Below are 18,469 nucleotides of genomic sequence, written 5' to 3' on the forward strand. Positions count from 1 at the left end.
GCACTCGTCATGAAATTGGTCATTCATTTTTTGTGGATACCATTGCTCATGGATTAAGAAACACTCCCAGAAAGTTTACTCTTAGCACCTTAACTAGTCCGGGCATTAATTGGCCATTGCTCATATGTTCCTTTCAGAGGCCTTGATAGACATTTCTTGGTATGTGCCTGCAGTGACATCAGTGCTTTGGCATTTGTCCAGTGTTTCATGGGGGGGAAAAAAAGCCCATCGCAAGCTCAGTGAAAGTCGCAGGCAATTTCGCCATTCATCTCATAGTGGCCATGAGGTTTACAATGTAAGCACTTACGTACTGGAGGAAGATCTTTGTGTTTCTGAAAGGCTCTCTGTGAGGCAAAGAATGAAGTGGCTTTGGGGAGCTGAACATTCTTTGCTATTGTTAGGATATGTCAAGCTTAGAGATTGGCCTTGATGCTTTCTGGGCACCGTATTCTTGATGTCAATAGTCCCTTATGTTGGTTCAGTTATGCCATCAACACAAATCATATTTTCCCTTCTATTCATTTCCTTGGGTTTTCTTGTAACCATTGACTCCTGCAGTTGTTCCTCTAAAGCAGGGCTGGGCAACTTGTGGCCCTCCAGATGTTTTGGCCTACAACTCCCATCTTCCCTTACCACTAGCAAGGACTGATGGGAATTGTAGGCCAAAACATCTGGAGAGACACAAGAGGCCTACCCGTGCTCTTCTCCACATGTAAGGTATACATAAGGTTATCCACACATATAAGGAACACCTGGATTGGGGGTGGGGGGAGGAGCCATGCCTCTTGTCCCCAGTGCTGACATCCATGCATTGAGCTCAGATTTCTGCAAAGGGGAATCCAAGCATGAGCAGCTGCTGAAGTGTAAGGATTTGTCATGATCCACCTATGCATGAGCACCTGCTCATGCACAGATGACCACGTTCAATGCATGGGCATTTGGGGCAGACCTGGTGGGGAAGTACATTGTGGGGGCAGGAGCGCGAGCCACCCTCCATGTGTGGAATCTACACGTCTAGGCAAAGTGTGAGTAGGGTGTAAATCCAGTGTTTGTCCTTGGTCCCCCCTTTTCAACTTACCATATGTTCGTGATCCCACCATATATGTACTGTGGAACAGATGCTCTAGAACTCCCATTGTACAGAATCCGGTGATGGGCACCTTTGTGAAGCACCGTGGATTGCTGGTTCTGACTGAAACCCGGCGTGGATCCACCACCCCACTGACATCGGAGCCACCAGCTGCCACTGGTTGAGCCCCTTTCAGCCCAAAGGCTGGATTCCATTCTGGAGAAGCTCTCGGGGGCCACATTCCAGTGGTGGGTGTGGCCGAAGGCGAACAGGGTGTGGTCAAAGGCAAAAGGAGTGTGGGCCATAAGTGCCAGCATATTTTAGCTGAAAGCTCTTACTGCCAGTAAATGTTTATTAATTATGCATTTATTTGATCTTTCTACCAGAAAAGTAAAATGAAAAATTAAAGCATAATTGAGCTTTAAGAGAGGCATTTTGAATGGGGTGAAAAAAACTGCACAAAAGCCGGAAACCACCAAATGATTGGTGGTTGGGGAAAGGGGTGTACGTAGGAACACTGAAAGCTTCCTCATACTGAGACAAACCCTTGGTCCATCCTGCCCAGTATTGTCAACACCGACTGGCAGCAGAGGCAGCTCTCCAGTGTTTCAGGCAGGATTTTCAAGCCCTAGCTGGAGACACCAGGGATTGAACCGGGGACCTTTTGCTTTCTGGCTCTCTACACTGAGCTATGGCCGAGGGGAGGGTGAGGGGCCATCTGCTGAGCCCTGGAAAGCCAAATAGGGAGCCCAGGAGAGCTGGGTTTTGCCGCTGGGCTGGAAGTTCTGCACTCCTGCCCCAAAGGTTTTTGGAACTGGTTTGTGGGGGAGGAGAGTTCGATGAGTGCCCGAATACTGATGCAGCAGAGTAGCCTAGGCAGCCAGTGAGGGCATTAAAAATAACGTTAAAAAGCAGGATAATGACACAGAAATGGTGGGGTTAGTTTTGCCACTCATCACAGGAAATAGCCAGTCAGGGCAAGTGGTACAGTATGCTAGCAACCTCATTCCACAGGGAAATCAGAATTGTGGAGGGTGCGCTGCCCAGAGAAAGGATCGATCGTGTTTCCCCAGGAAGGCGACACGGTGCATCCAGCCAGCGTTTGGAAAGGGATGGTGCCACCCTCGGTGTGGTCTTCTCCACGGCTTTCTGTCAAAAAGAGAAAATGTGATCTTGGGGAAAGCCAGTGTGAATTTTACTGTTTCTTTAATTATAATTTCAAGAGTTGAAAGCCTCCGTGGGCTTTTATGAATATGAAGAGCCCACTACTGTCGTCTCCTGCTGTTTTAATAATTTTATTAGCAGCAACTGTGCTAGGAAGACAATGGGATGCTAAGCCATTGCTCTGAATTACTGTATTCGTAAAGAGAACAATCTAGGCCTGAGCTAAAGCTACTCACATTCATTTTTGTGGCTCTTGAAGAAGTCTCCCATTTTCCTCTATTTTTAACACTCACCCAGAATGTATTCACATAGTTTTGATGCTGTACTGTTCTGCACTGCCTTCCTCTTTCTTGTTTGTCTTGATCCAGTGTGTTTGGTCCCTCTTTGTTCCCATGGCTGCTGTGGCTTCTCAGCACTTTATTTGTTGCCCTTACTGTCCTTGGCTTCATTTGCTCTTATTGCCCTTTAATTGTACTGGCTGTATAAGTGCATGTGATTTGCTGATGAAGCCACAGACGCTCATAAATAAAGTCATGTGCATTGCCATAGATCATCCTTCTCTAATCTGGAGCCTTTTGGACTATAACTCCCAGCATTCCTGACCACTGGCCATGCTTGCGAAGTCTGAAGGGAGTTGGAGTCCAAAACATATGGAGGGCACCTGGATGGGGAAGGCAGACTACAAGCAAGCATACAATCCTGTCTCCACACGGCTAGCTGTGAACTAATGGTGCCCCAGGTGGGGACCATTGTTGGCACGCACACACACACATACACAGTCACTCACACAGATACTATTTGTTAAGAACGACATCTCACATTACCCAATAAAAAGATGGCTGAGAATATTCTAGGAGGGTTTTGAGGAAAAGGTAGTTAGAAGAAAGTCTGGAAATTTCCACAAGATTCTACAAGAGACCGGAATGTTCTAGGATGTGGGTGAAAAATGAATCTACATATGGAATGTCTGAAACGTTTTACTTCAACATTCTGTTTGTCCCTTTTGGCACTAACAGCACAAACAGGAAAGCGAACATGTTAATGTGAGATACTTAACTAATCTCATCATGTTCTCTTATTTTTATGGCATCAAGAAGATTACAACACACACACACACCATTTGTTGGAAGGACACTGACATTTAAAATTTCCCCATAAATTAAAAACAGAGAGAGAGAGAGAGAGAGAGAGAGAGAATAATCTTAACCTCATGGTGGCCACAGTAGGGCCGGCCCCACCGTTAGGCAGAGTGAGGCAGTCATCTCAGGCAGCAGTTGCTGACAGGTGAGGAGTGGACAAAGCTGTGTGTGCCCCCAAAGCAAACCTTTGGTTTGTGCAGCGGAGGATGTTGTCACGTTGTCAAAGTAAGGTTCATCTGCCAGTCTCGCTGTTGTTTTTTTACATGGAATTGGGAGGAGGCACCATCTTGTCCTTCACCTCTGGCAGCAAAATATCTGGGGCTGGCCCTGGTTGCCAGCTTTACAACAGAATACAAACACTTTGTACTAAGTTTTTCAATTGTTGAGTGGATAATTGTGTCTAGGCCCTAAGAGCTGCACTCCCAAGACTAATCTCCCATCCAGCCAAAGTGCCTTTGTTTTCTTTTTTTAGAGCTACTTCACACTTCATATGGCAGGTATGTCTCTGTGACGTTGGAGTTTAAAGCAGTCAAGTATGTAAGGCCTGAATTCCATTTCTGAGAAGCTCTTGGGGACTACATTCCACTGGTGAACGAGGTCAAAAGCAAAAGTGGCAGGGCCAGAGATACCCATGTATTTTAGCTCCATGCTTATTACCAGTCAATAAGCTTTAGGAGAGGCATTTCAGCATTTTAGGACGGCGAGGAGGGGGGAGGCACAAAAGCTGGGAAGCCACCAAATGATTGGCTGAGGGAAAGGGGTTAAGCCAATAGATGGGAGCTGGGCCATCAGGGGAACTCCAGAGGATCAGATCATAGAACATAGAATCATAGAATATAGAACAGTACAGTTGGAAGGGGCCATAAGACCATCGAGTCCAACCTCCTGCTCAATGCAGGAATCCAAGTCAGAGCATCCCTGACAGATGGCTGTCCAGCCTCGTCTTGAACGCCTCCAACGTGGGAGAGCCCACCACCTCCCCAGGGAATGGGTTCCATTGTCGTATTGTTCTAACAGTCAGGACGTTTTTCCTGATGTTCAGCCGGAATCTGGCTTCCTGGAACTTCAGTCCATTATTCCATGTCCTGCACTCTGGGATGATTGAGAAGAGATCCTGGCCTTCCTCTCTGAGACAACCTTTCAAGTAGGGATGGACGAAAGTCACTTACCTGATCCCAAAGCTTGCTTCGCGGCGGGGGGGAGGCGCCCCGTCCCTCCCTGCCAAAATTCTGGCTGGGGGGGAGGTGCCCCACCCCTCCGGCCGCGAAACCTCGTCTCCTGCTGGGATGCAAATGGCAGCGGCCATAGCCGCCGCCGTTTACGTCCCTGCAGTCAGCCGTGATAGGCTACGTAAATGTTTACGTAGCCTATCATGGCTGACTTTAAAAAAAAAAAAAAAAGCACGTACGCAAATGGTGGCGCCCATGGGCGCTGCCATTTGCGTACGCGCTTTTTTTTTTTTAAAAGTCAGCCGTGATAGGCTACGTAAACATTTACGTAGCCTATCATGGTGTTTTTAGAAAATCTAGCAGTGATAGGTTACGTAAATCTTTACGTAGCCTATCATGTTTGTTTGTTTGTTTGTTTTCTTGGAAATGGCAGCGGCAGCAGCCGGTCGGAAGACCAGCCGCCGCTGCCACCACCGCCGAACCGCTGCCAAACTGCCGCCAGATCCTCTGCCGCCAGGGACATTCGAGCAAGGTAAGTCCCATCCTGGGGGGGGCAGGGGGGTGGCAGACCGTTTCTCCACCAATTTCAGGGGGCCGAATGCGCTGGCATTCAGCCTCCCCGAGATTTGTGGAGAAATTCTCTGACATCCAAGTACTTGAAGAGCGCTATCCTATTTTCCCCCAGTCTTCTCTTCTCAAGGCTAAACATGCCCGGTTCTTTCAGTCTCTCCTCATAGTGCTTTGCTTCCACTCCTCTGATCATCTTTGTTGCCCTCCTCTGAACCCTTTCCAGTTTGACTGCATCCATCTAAAAGTGCGGAGCCCAGAACTGGACACAGTACTCCAGATGAGTCCTAACCAGTGCTGAGTAAAGGGGAACTAGTAGTTCCTGGGATTTGGAAGCTATACTTCTATTGATGCAGCCCAAAATAGCATTTGCCTTTTTTGCAGGCACATCACATTGTTGGCTCATATTCAGCTTGTGATCTACATCAATTCCAAAATCCTTCTTGCTTGTAGTGTTGTTGAGCCACGTATCCCCCATCTTGTAACTGTGCATTTGTTTTCTTTTTCCTAGGTGCAGAGCTTGGCATTTATCCCTGTTAAGTGATCCAGTCTATCCAGATCACTTTGAATTTTGTTTCTGTCTTCCAAGGTATTAGCTATCCTGCCCAATTTTGTGTCGTCTGCAAATCTGATCAGCATTCCCTGCACCTCCTCCTCCAAATCATTAATAAAAATGTTGAAGAGCACTGGGCCCAGGACTGAGCCCTGCGGTACCCCGCTCGTTACCTCTCCCCAGTTTGAGAAGACCCATTGATAAGCACTCTTTGAGTCCGATTCTGTAGCCAACTGTGGATCCACCGGATCGTTGTTTCATCTAGCCCACTTTGAGCTAGTTCGCTCATCAGGATATCCTGGGGCACTTTGTCAAAAGCTTTGCTGAAGTCGAGGTATATGATGTCCACAGCATTCCCACAGTCCACAAGGGAGGTGACTTCATCCAAAAATGAGATCAGATTCGTCTGGCAGGATTTGTTCTTGACAAATCCATGTTGGCTTTGAGTAATCACTGCATTGTTTTCAAGGTGCTTACAGCCTGATTCCTTTATAATCTGCTCCAGAATTTTCCCAGGGATTGTAGCCAAAGTAGGGTTTGAGCACTTCTGCCTTTTTCTTGTCATCTGTTATCATTTTGCCATCCTTATTTAATAGTTGAGCCACAATTTCTTTCCTCTGTCTTTTACTATGCACGTATCTGAAGAAAGCCTTTTTGTTGCTTTTAGCATCCCTTGCTAACCTCAGCTCGTTCTCAGCTTTAGCCTTCCTGACACCATGAGGTACAACCCATCCCTTGCCAACAGTCCATATTCCAGGAAGTATAGCCCATGGTCCCAGAATCCAAATCTCTTGTGCCAGCACCACCTTCATAGCCAGTCATTCACCCGGAGTATTTTTCATTCCCTTTCTATCCCTCTTCTCACTACTGGAAGGTTGGATGAGAAAACTCTCTGGGCACCCCAAAGTTCTTGAGTTTCCTTCCCAAAGCTTCAAAATCTGACACGATTTCTTTGTAGCTCCACTTGGCAGTATCATTTGTTCCTACATGGAGGAGAAGAAAGGGATACCAGTCAGTGGGCTTTGTGAGCGTAGGCAACCCTTCAGTCACGTCTCTAATCCATCCTCCTGGGAGACGGCATACCTAGCGAGTCCATGGGTCTTCACGACATACTTGGGTTTCGATCCCACACAGCAAGGAGTCTCCCACTCCTCCTCCTCTTCTCTTCTTGTTGGTTTCCTCTCCTCTGCTTGACTGACCTTCAGCCTCTTGCTCGCTCTCCTGCGGGGTCCCCTGTAATTCTTCCTCTGCAGGCTGTCCTCCAGTCTCATCCTCAAGTACCTGGAAATGGTTCCACAGCTCCACTGCTTCCACTGGCGTAGAGCGGCTTCTAGTTCTTCTGCTCCTCACCATCACCCCTGTCCAAGGAGTATCCTCTACTTCATTTTTCTTCACCTCAGCATTTTCCTCTTCTGCCTCAGCTCGCTTTATTCATTCATTCATTCATTCATTTATTTCATTTCTATACAACCCAATAGCTGAAGCTCTCTGGGTGGTTCACAAAAATTAAAACCCAAAAGCACACAATATAAAATATAAAAACATTGAAACCACAGTATAACAATACAACCAGAATCAAACCAGAATCAAACCCAGCAGCAATGCAGCTTGCTGTTTCTCTTCTAACTTCTGTTCTTCCCTTTGCTGTTTGCAAACTTTGCTGTTTGCAGATTTGATCCACGTGCCTGGCATTCTGCACCCTTGGCATAAAAAAGGAGATGAGCATTTTAGTTCACACAGATGGGAAACACATGGCAGAGAGCCCTATGGGATTGGGACTCCGGCGCATGTGTGTACTTTCTGTTCCTGCAGGTTTCCAAACACTCCTCTCCAGTGCAGACCCTGGGGGTGGGGAAAGCGAGCTGGGACTCCCCATTTTTCTTCTTCGAGATATCAGTGCATTCACCCAAATGAGGCTGAAAAAACAGATGACTCTGTAAAGCCTTCACAGTTTGAATTAAACTCTATGGACCTTTTCATATGGCCTGCTCAAATTGCCTTTGATCTTTTCTGGGTTATTTGTGTGTGCCTGGTGACTATTAGTGGAAGAAAAAGTGGAAGTGTGCATGTTTGAGACCAAATTGCTCACCCATTTTTGAGTTTGTTTTGGACAGTTCCAAAAATCAAGGCCCGCTTTCCAGCTCTTTCTTTTCTCCCCCAACCCTTCATTTGTGTTACTTTACAACTGGGTCTTGTGACTGTGTACTGCAATCATTTTACATCAGTGCATAATTACATCATTACTCAGGGCATAACTAGGCAAGATGATGGAGATCTGTGAGAGGACAGCCCATCCATTTAAATTTGAGTAAATAGCCTCTGAAGCCCTGAGGAAGAGGCCATTTATCCAGTAAGCTTCCCCCAATGAGGCAAATAGATTTGGGGGATGGGATTTTTGTGGGAAAATGGCACTAGGGAAAAAAAATTAATACCCCGCTCACAACTGTGTCCTGATCCAAATCAGCTCTCCATAGCTGCTGCATGCTAATATTTAAAGATCCCAGTCATGGTTCTTCATTGTCTTGGCTAGTTTTGCCTTCGATACCTGCTTGTTCTCTGATCTGCTGATTTCCAGCATGAGTGCTTATTGGCTCCACCATACGGCATATCACTATTATTTACCAAAATCATTGCCAGCCATGGAGAGGTCCCAAGCAGGAGTGGTGATGGTTTTGGAGCAGGAGTACTAACTTCTCCCCAGTAGCCAAGTTAGGGTAGCCACCAATGCATCACCCCAAAAAAGGAAATGTACCACCCAAATGTGCATAAAATTAGCATACATTCATGCGAATGCAGGCATTATTACTAAAATGTAAATTGGAATATGGTGCAGTTCACCGTAGTGGTGAAGACGGTGACCAGGTGATTTGTGGATAGGCAGCTTCAGTAGGGATGTCTGTCACCAGGATATCCAGCCCTTTGGGGGCTCACTGGATTTCCACGGCACCCCCAACTCGGCTTGCATTTGCGAGCTGAGCCACGACTTTTTCCTGAACTCCCGGAGCTTCTTCTGGTTTTAATTTTGTTAGAAATGTGCTTAAATCTAAATAGAAACAAGAAACCGAAAATCCGCAAACTGGCCGGACTCGATGCAGATCACAGTGGGAAACGAGCTGAAGTCTGGGGGGCTGATGAAAGCTTGGCACGGTCCAAGCCCTGGATGGATTCCCCCGACTTCCCTGAGCTTCAAAGCATTTCTTTCTGATGGTTATTTGGGCTGGGCAGCCCTTCAAATGGAGGATGCCTTTAAACAGAGAACTGCCCTTTGACGTCCCTTCAAATATGGGACTGTCCTCTGTAAAGTAGGACATATGCCAACACCAGTGCGGCCCAGTGGTTAGAGTGCTGGACATGGCCTGTGGAAACCCAGGTGAAAGTCCCTGCTCAGCCATGAAACGTGCTGGGTGGCCTTGGGTCCCCCACTCTTGCAGCCCAACCTATTTCTCAGGGTTGTCAGGAAGTTAAAAGGGGGGGGGGTAGAACCATATCTGCTGCTTCTGAGGGTAGGAGATGAATGTAATAAATAAAACTATAAATCCTTCTTTTTTTTTTAAAGGCAGGTGATACCTAGGTAGGCAAAACTCTTCCGTTCCACAGCAGATTCTAAAACAGGGGTCGAGAAAGCTCAGGCTTATGAGGAAAATCAAGCCCTACTGTGGTCCCAGTCCAGCACTTCAGGGCTCATCCGATGGCCATGCCCCCTTCTCCTGGCCCCACCCTCTTCCACCCCCCCCACCAATTGTTTCATGGCTTCCCGGCTTTTGTGCAGTTATTTCCCCCCATCCTATAGAGGTTGAAATGCCTCTCCTAAGGCTGAGTTACTGGCAGTGAGAGCTTTAAGCTAAAATATGCTGGCATGTTTTGTATTTTTGCCCCACCCCTTTTGCCTTTGGCCATGCCCCCCACTGGAATGTGGCCCCCAAGATATCCTCTGAAATTGAGTTTGGCCCTTGGGCTAAAAGAGGTTCAGCACCCTGGTGCTAAAAGATGCATGACAAAAAAAGCCTCCTCCTCAACCCTCCAAATAACCCATATAAATAGGGAAAAGGGATGCTCAGAGGGCAGCAACAAGGGAGAGGGCCTTCTCAGTGGTGGCTCCCCATTTATGGAATAATCGCCCTGATGAGGCCTGCCTGTGCCAATGCTGTCTAGGGGTGTACGGACCCCACCTACCTGGGTCCTCTGGGGGGTCCATGGGGGGGGGAGGTGATCCCCCCCGGAATCCTCCCTGGCCGGCTCCACTCCGCGGCGACTCTGCGGAGCTGCCAGCCAGGTCTACGGACACAAATGGTGTCTGGCATAGCGGACACCATTTGCATGCCTCCCTTTGGCCATGATAGGCTACATAAAGAATTACTTAGCCTATCACGGCAAAAAGGGAAGGATGCAAATGGTGTCCGTTATGCCAGACACCATTTTGCATCTGCATGGGGCAGCAGACGGACCAGGCCGGAGCCGGCGGTGCCAGCCTGCCATGTAGGATCTGGCAGGGTCGGACTTCGCAGGGTGGCGGGGTGGGGTGGTCTGTTCTGCCACAGACTCCGGGGGGACTGGATTCAAAGAATCTGGCCTCATTGGAGTCTGTGGCGGAATTCTCCGCCATCCCTAATGCTGTCATTTTTTCGGTGCCAGGTTAAAACTAGGGATGTACGAATCCCTTACCTGGCTCTGCGCAGGGGCATCCGCAGTGGGGGGGAGGCACTCCGTCCCTCCCTCCAAAATGGGGGGAGGCACTCCATCCCTCCCCCCGGAATCCTGCCTGGCCGGCTCCGCTCCATGGCCAAGCCGCGGAGCCGCCGGCCAGCTCCAGCCGCCTGCACCTGGACATCCGGCTGCTGGGCAGCTCTGCAGGGACACAAATGGCGGCTGTCATAGCCACCGCCATTTGCGTCCCTGTATTGAGCCGTGATAGGCTACGTAAGGATTTACGTAGCCTATCACGGCAGGGGGAAAAACCCCAGTGTACGTAAATGGCGGTAGCTGCTGCCATCTGCGTATGCTGGGGTTTCCCCTCCACCACCATGATAGGCTACATAAATATTTACATAGCCTATCACAGCAGGGGGAAAAAACCCCTAGCGTACGCAAATGGCGGTAGCCGCCGCCATTTGCGTAAGCTGGGGTTCCCCCCCCCGCCATGATAGGCTACGTAAATACTTATGTAGCCTATCATGGCCTCCGCAGGGATGCAAATGGCGTCCCTGCGTTAGCCGTGATAGGCTACATAAGTATTTACGTAGCCTATCACGGCTAGGAAGAGGAGGAAGCGAATGGTGGCCAGGACGGCTGCCATTCACAAAGCAGTGCCGACAGGAGCAGGTAAGTGCTCCATTTTGCGCACCTTTTGTGGGGTGGGGGCAGCGGGGACTTCATCCCGCGTGCCTTTCGTGGGGTGGGGGGGTGGGGGCTTCATTCCACGACGGATTTCGGGGGGCCAAATGCACTGGCATTCGGCCTCACCGAGATCCGTTGCGGAATTCTCTGACATCCCTAGTTAAAACTGCCCTCTTCTCTCAGGCATTTGGCAGCATATAATGAGCCTCTGATTGTCTCTGGCTGATGGTTTTAAATTGTTTTAGATATATGTTGTTGTTGTTGTTGTTGTTGTTGCTGTTGTTGTGTGTTAGTTCTTGATGTCATCAGGTAAATGGTTTTTATACTTTATATAATGCATTTTAATGGTTTTTAATTTTTGTGAACCTCCCAGAGAGCTTCGGCTATGGGGCGGTGTAGAAATATAATATAATATAATAAATGAAATGAAATGAAATGAAATGAAATGAAAGGTAGGGCTGTTCAGTGACCCCCTGATCCAACTCGGAATCCAATTTGAGACTTCCGAGGTGGGCTCGATTCAGCTCAAGCAGATTCAGGGGGGCCCTGACCCAACTCGGCCCCAAACCCAAAGCGGGATTTGGATGGCGAACCCTGCTTCGGGTCCCCCCCTGACACCCTCACGCAACGCCCCAGCTCCTTACCTGGGCTGCCACCTCCTCCTTGTCTGCCACAGCCGTCGCCTTCTCCATCACTGCACCACTGCTGTGCTGCCGCCCCCTTCTCCGCCGCCGCCTTCTCCTTGCCGCTGTCGCCTTCTCTGCCACCACCAGCTCCTCAACTCGTCTTCTTGCAGGGAGTCACCATTTTTAAAATGGCAAGCTCCTGGAAGTTCCAGGAAGCTGCCATTTTAAAAATGGCGACTCCCTGCAAGAAGGGTCGCCATGAGTCCAGACCTCAGGAGATGGCGTCGGGGGAGAAGGCACCAGTGGCAATGGAGAAGGTGATGGCTGTGGTGGTGGTGGAGGAGGAGGCGGCTCCGGTAAGGACTGGAGGTGCTGGGTGGGGGGCTGGCCCAGGGGGGCTGCGCCAGGGGCCGAAGCTCTCAAGCGCACCAAGTGCTTCGGAGAGCCCCTGACCCACTCCGGGTCTCTTTGTGCCCCCTCTGCTTCACCTCAGAAGGGGCACAAAGTGACCCAAAGCAGCCTGCTTTGACTTTGGGTTTGGGCCTTGCGCCGAAGCGGTGCACAGCCCTAATGAAAAGTATTTCCTTTTGAATGGGACTTTTAAAGAGCATAATCAAAATTTCTGTCATTGTAGCTCAGTATTGGAAGACAGGCATTTGTAATGCAAATGAGCACTATGGCCAACGGAGGTTTACATTCACATTCCCAAACGGCACAAACAAAAACTGGTTTAAGCGTTGTCTGTTAAAACAACAGCAAACACCCTATATGACAAAACGAACAGCAAACAACAGCAACAACAAACACCCTATTTGCTAAGGTTGGGCAAATCAGTCTATTTTGAGTCCATGTCATTTTCATTTGTGTTCACTCATAAGTGAATTCTGTTCTGATCCTACGTTAATCTGTATTTGTTTCTTTTTAAAAATCAGAACCAAAAAAATTGCATTGGAGTATTATTTCAAAGCATAGATTTCTCTCAAGATACATAGTCCTAAATGCATTGAAAAACTTATTTTGATGCATTTTGAGCCAAAAGCTGTGTCAGAACATTCAGCTGATGTGGAAGCTGGTGGATAATGATGTTCCGATCTGCACATTCATCCTGTAAGAGTGGATCAAGACATGTCAGACTGGAACTCGCAAGACCAAATTCCTCAAGCATCCCTAGAAATTTCTCCAAAGTGATAGCAAATCCTATCATATAAAAGGCTTGAAAAACACACGCCAACTATGCCTAGGGTAAGATGGTTTCGTTCAGCTGATCCAGGTGGCCTCCCTTCATAAGGCCTCTGTGTATTCGCTGGCCCCAGATGTTTCTATTTTCAGAATGTCTGAGCTGCATTTCAATTATGCCGTGGCTTCCTCAAGGCTGTTGGGAGGAGATGCAGAACACGCTGGTTTTTTATGATAATCACTTACCTTGCTTCTTTTTATTTGCAACCAGAAAACCCAAGGGAGTGGGGACAGAGGCCAGCACATCCAACAGTGCTACAGTTCAGAGTGCCAGAAGTCGAACACATTTCCCAAGGATGCGGTCTCCTTTTCCATTTTTTCTAAGTACGCATATAACCAAGGAACATCAAGTATCTGTCGCATATATAGGTAAAGCATTACATGCAAATATTAACAGGAGAACTGCATAGCAACCTAATACATACCTACTACCTTCCCATTCAGTCAGCAAGCAACATATCTATATGTCTATATCTTGTATCTTCCCTACAAATCTTCATTTCCTTTACAACATGACCTTTAACAGCTGTTAAGAATATATGGATATGAGCCAGCAGTGCAATGCAGCAGCTAAGAAAGCTAATACAATCTTGGGCTGCATTAACAGAAGCAGAGTGTCCAGATCACGGGAAGTAATAGTTCTGCTCTATTCTGCATCAGTCAGGCCACATTTGGGCTAATGTGTTGAGTTCTGGGTGCCACATGTCTCTTTAGAATGATAGAATCATAGAGTTGGAAGGGACCACAGAGATCAACTAGTCCAACCCCCTGCTCAGTGCTTGCTCTGCGCTGCAGGGTGCAGGTACAGCATCTTGACAGATAGCTGTCCAGACTCTGCTTAAATACCCACAGCGAAGGAAAACCCACCAGCTCCTGAGGCAATCTGTTCCACCACTGAATAGCTCTTACAGAAGTTTCTCCTAATGTTTAGCCGAAATCTGCTCTCTTGCTGTTGGTTCTAGTCCTGACCTCTGGAGCAACAGAGAACAAGTCTGTTCCATCTTCTGCCTGACAGCCTTGCAGATATTTGAAGTCCTATCATGTCTTCCCTTAATCTTCTCTTCTCCAAGCTAAAGAACTCTTTCAACCATTCCTTGGTTTCCAGACCCCACCACCACCCTGGTTGCTTTTCTCTGGATGCGTTCCAACTTGTCAATGTCCTTCTTAAAATGGGTGTTCCCAGAACTGGACACAGTACTACAAATGTGGCCTGACTGATGCAGAATAGAGCAGAACTAGTACTTCCCGTGATCTGGACACTTTGCTTCTGTTAATGCAGCCCAAGATTGTATTAGCTTTCTTTGCTGCCACATCACACTGCTGGCTCATATTCATATATCCTTAACAGTTGTTAAAGGATAAGAGATCAGCCAGAAGTGCTAGTCTAGACCTACTCAACCATTGCCTCTTCTAGTGATGTGCAAGCTGCTCCACAGCTCTACTCAGAACAGGCTCAGGTTAGGGATGGGTTGGGGATAGGTGGGCGATGGGTGGGACATTCAGGACAGATAAAAGGAAGGACTTCTTTGCACAGTGCATAGTCAAGTTATGGAATTCACTACCACAAGATGTAGTGATGGCCATCAATTTGGAGGGCTTTAAAAGGGGGTTGGGCTAATTCAAGGAGGAGAAGGCTATCAATGGCTAGTAGTCCTGGCAGGTGTATGCTACCTCCAGTATCAAAGACAGTTGCTGCCTGCTGGGGAACATGGGCAGGAGGGTGCTGTTGAGCTCATGCCCCGCTTGTGGGTTTCCCGTGGGCAGCTGGTTGGCCACTGTGAGAACAGAATGCTGGACTAGATGGACCCTTGGTCTGATCCAGCAGGGCTCTTCTTTTGCTATTATGTTCTTAATTTCATTTCAGTTTGAGTTTGATAAGATTTTTCCAAAATTTGCAAAGTTCTCCATATTTGGGACAAAAAGAATTAGAGTTTTTTTGAAAGAAAAAATCAAATGTGGGAGAAACCGAAACTGACAGATTCACCCAGCCTGGCCCAGGGCTTTCAGCACTTAGCTCTTCAAAGTCTGGGTTCGAATCCCTGTGCATTCAACCCTGTTGTTGGTTTATTAGGGGTTCTGCCTTCTTTTCCGATAGGCTCTGTATCTTAACAGCTGTATGGCAGGCAGGGACAACGTGGTGCTCTCCATGCTGGGAATAGCACCTGTTGAACGTGGTTAGTGCAGAAGCAGATGGGTGAGAATTGTGTTTCTGTCTGTTTCTGATAAGAATTTCCCAACATTGACAAAGTTCTTTATTTTCAGGAGAGAAAGAACTTGAGATTAAAATAAAAATAAAAATGCAGGATAAAGTGAAGCCGACAGACTGGAGCTGAGATCTCTCCTCTGCCCCAGCAAGACAGCCTCACTCAACGCTGGGCCAGGCAAAGGGGCTAGTATTTCTCACACCAGTGGTGCAAGGCAAAGGGCTTATTTTCTATCAGCTGCAGATGAGAGATAAACCTTCTCCCCTCCTCAGTGCTGTGAACAGGAGACCATCTCAGAGCTGGGAAGGGAAAATACTAGGGCTGTGCACTGCTTTGGACCTGGATCCGAATTCTGAGCCGAAGCAGGGTGATTTCTAGTCCTGCCCGCCAAGCACCTGTGCATTTTAGCCAGACCCCTAGATGGTATTTGATGGAGACCTTAATGGGAACTGATACTCAAGCCGTATGGAATGAAATGGCTCTGCAGGATGGAGCAATATTAGATGAGACATATGAAAAGTCGAGGAGGAAATCCAAAGAGAGAGATAAATAAGATGGCTCAAAGCCTTGCTAACATGGGTGGAGAACCACTTATGGCCAGAGGAGCAAATTGGCCCTGGACAAAGATGTTGGGGGGCACATGGCAGCAGTGGATGGAAATTTCAGAGAAGCAGATTTCAGCTGAACTTCTTAATGGTTACAGCAGCTGGCTGGTTCAACAGTAGAACACACCTGTCTTGGGAGGTGCTGTGCTTTCCTTTGTGGGAGCTGTTCAGAACCCTTCTTTAGGCTGGATGATAAGTGCGAAGAAACAAGAAGGCAGGGCAGAGAAAGAAGTTGCTGGACATGATGGAAACCCCATTTTGCAGTTTGTAACAGGCAGCCTTGAGATGGAATGGAGGAGATGTTTTGCAGGCTTAATTAGCGAGACTATGCACGGTACAGAGCAGATCTCAGCTTGCAGGAAAGCATGCCCGACATAGAAGCAAAGACAGCTCAGTCTCTGGCAATATAAAGAGCAGCAGTTATTCAGATCTGTCTCTAGCATTAATTGGAACTCAGTGTCCCTAGTAGTAAGGCAGAGTCAAAGTAAAATAAAAAAAATAAAAAAAATGCAGTAGTTCTTGTATTAGCAAAGCCATGGATCAGTTTTAGGTGATCCTCTAAGTATGAAATAAATGGAAAGCAAATTTGGTAGTATTACCTAGTGGTTGGAGGGCATTATTCTTTCCCCCCTCCTTCCTTTAGACAAAGACAAAACAGACACAACATTATTCCCTGATGCTGTTTTTCCTGTGATTTAGATTTTTTAGATGCCTTTCACAAAAAAGACTCAAGGTGACTTACAACAAAATTAAACCATACAAAATATAGAACAGCTAAAGCACTTATCTACTACAATGCATCCACCCTATAACAACTAAGGTGTCAGTTACAAGCCTAACCATAACTAATTCAACTGAAGCATTGAACTGTCCGTCATATTATTCCTCCAATTGGGAATAACACCATCCATGTCTGTTTCTAAAGTTCCATCCTGTAGGGCAGGGATGGGGAACTGCCAGCCCTGCAGCCAGATGGGTCTCCCAGAGGTTTTCCATTTGGCCTCCAGGTTTCTTTTGCTGTTATCTCCAGTTGGAGATAAGAGGGTATTTAAAGGCAATTCACCTTTAAATACCCTGCAAGGAATCCTGGATAGCAGCCTGCCTTTTCCCTCCAGTTCTAGGACTGCCCTCCTGTATAGTTAACATGATATATTCTCCAAAGATACCCTCCTTCACCCACACATCAGACTTGAAAGCTTTAACTTTACTTTGGGTTGGATCCAAACTTAGGGCACAATCCTATTGAGACAGACAGTTGCCTCTGACTAGGGATGGCGCTGGTGCCTGATTCTGTCCAGGAATCCAGTGGAATCTCCCCTGCACACACCCCAAGCCCCGCTCACTGAGCCCCTGTCCCCGCTTGCCCCCTGCCTGCTCTCGGTGAGCGGCCCACACTCACTCCAGCAGTCTCATCTAGCACATTTTATTTGAAAAATAAAATGGCAATGGCAAAACTGTGCATATTTGCATATGCATGAAAATGCACATTTTGCGAATACTCATCTTTGTGTATGTGCAGGAATGCACATTTTCACAAATGTGCATATTCACACATATGCAAATATGTACATTTTGCAAAGGCGTATTTTTGCACTTATGCAAATATGTGCGTTTGCAAAATGCGCATTTTGCACACACACAACTATGCACATTCATAAAATGCGTATTTTCGCACATATGCAAATATACGCATTTTTGCGATCACCGTTTTATTTTTCAAAAAATGGAGACTGCAGAGCTCAATGAGGCCACTGGGGTAAGTGTGGGCTGCTTGCTGAGTGTGGGAGGGGCTCGAGCGTGGTCCAGGGACCAGCAAGTGGGGGCAGGGGCTAGGCGGGCACCTGGAGAACCCCGCCAGGGTGGGTTCGCACATCCGTATCTCCGACTTCTTCTGAAGTCGGAGGCAACCAGCTATCCAATGCAGGGTGCCTGGAGCATGGAGGAGAGGATTCCTGCCATGCTCCGTCTGCCCTGCAGTTTGCCTTAGATGCCTGATTTTGGGCATCTAAGCACAGCTTCAGGGAGGGGGCAGGAAGGGCTGGAGACCACATAGGAAGCTGTCTAAAACAGCTTCAGTGGCCCCCTCCCCACCCCCGGGAATGCCTCCTTTGCACCCTGTCTGTGCTCCATGTTATGAGCGTGGACAGGCACAGAGGGGCAGCTGCCATGGTGCTCTTTGCAGCGGCTACCAAGGGGAGGGGGTGGGGAGCCAGGTTTCCTGGCTGCAAACCCGTAGCGCTGTCTATGAACTCGGAACTGGGAAACAGAAAAATCCTACCTCCCCCAGACGCTGTCTAGGGGACATAGGATTGCTCTCTTAGTCACGCTTAGAATAGCCCCACTAAAATCACTAACTTGTCCCATTGACTTCAGTGGGTCTACTCTAAGTATGACCACAGAAGTGTCTTCGGACAGCGCTGGCTCTTCGGCTTAGAAATGGAGATGAGCACCGCACCCTAGAGTCGGACACGACTGGCTGGGGACACCTTTATCTTTACCTTACTCTAAGTATGACTAAGTCTGGATCCAGCCCTTTGTGTTTTGTAGCTGGTCCCGGTAAAGATAACGTTCTACTATCCTGGTGTGGGGTTTTTGTAGTGGGTCAACATGGCTATGCATGCAATTTGATCAAAATCATTATCTGTCTGTTTATTGATCCACCCAGCATCTTTCTATGAAAGCATTTCCAACAGAATTAAATCTTTAAATCCATTTTCTTTGTGATCATCAATATTCTGCCTGATTTGTTATTATTTGAGTTTTGTTTAACCAGTGGTACCAAAGTACTCCCTTCAGATAGATT

This window comes from Heloderma suspectum, chromosome 5 (assembly GCF_057233095.1).
Source record: "Heloderma suspectum isolate Gila_16-S chromosome 5, 16-S_ref, whole genome shotgun sequence".
Classification (NCBI taxonomy): Eukaryota; Metazoa; Chordata; class Lepidosauria; order Squamata; family Helodermatidae; genus Heloderma; species Heloderma suspectum.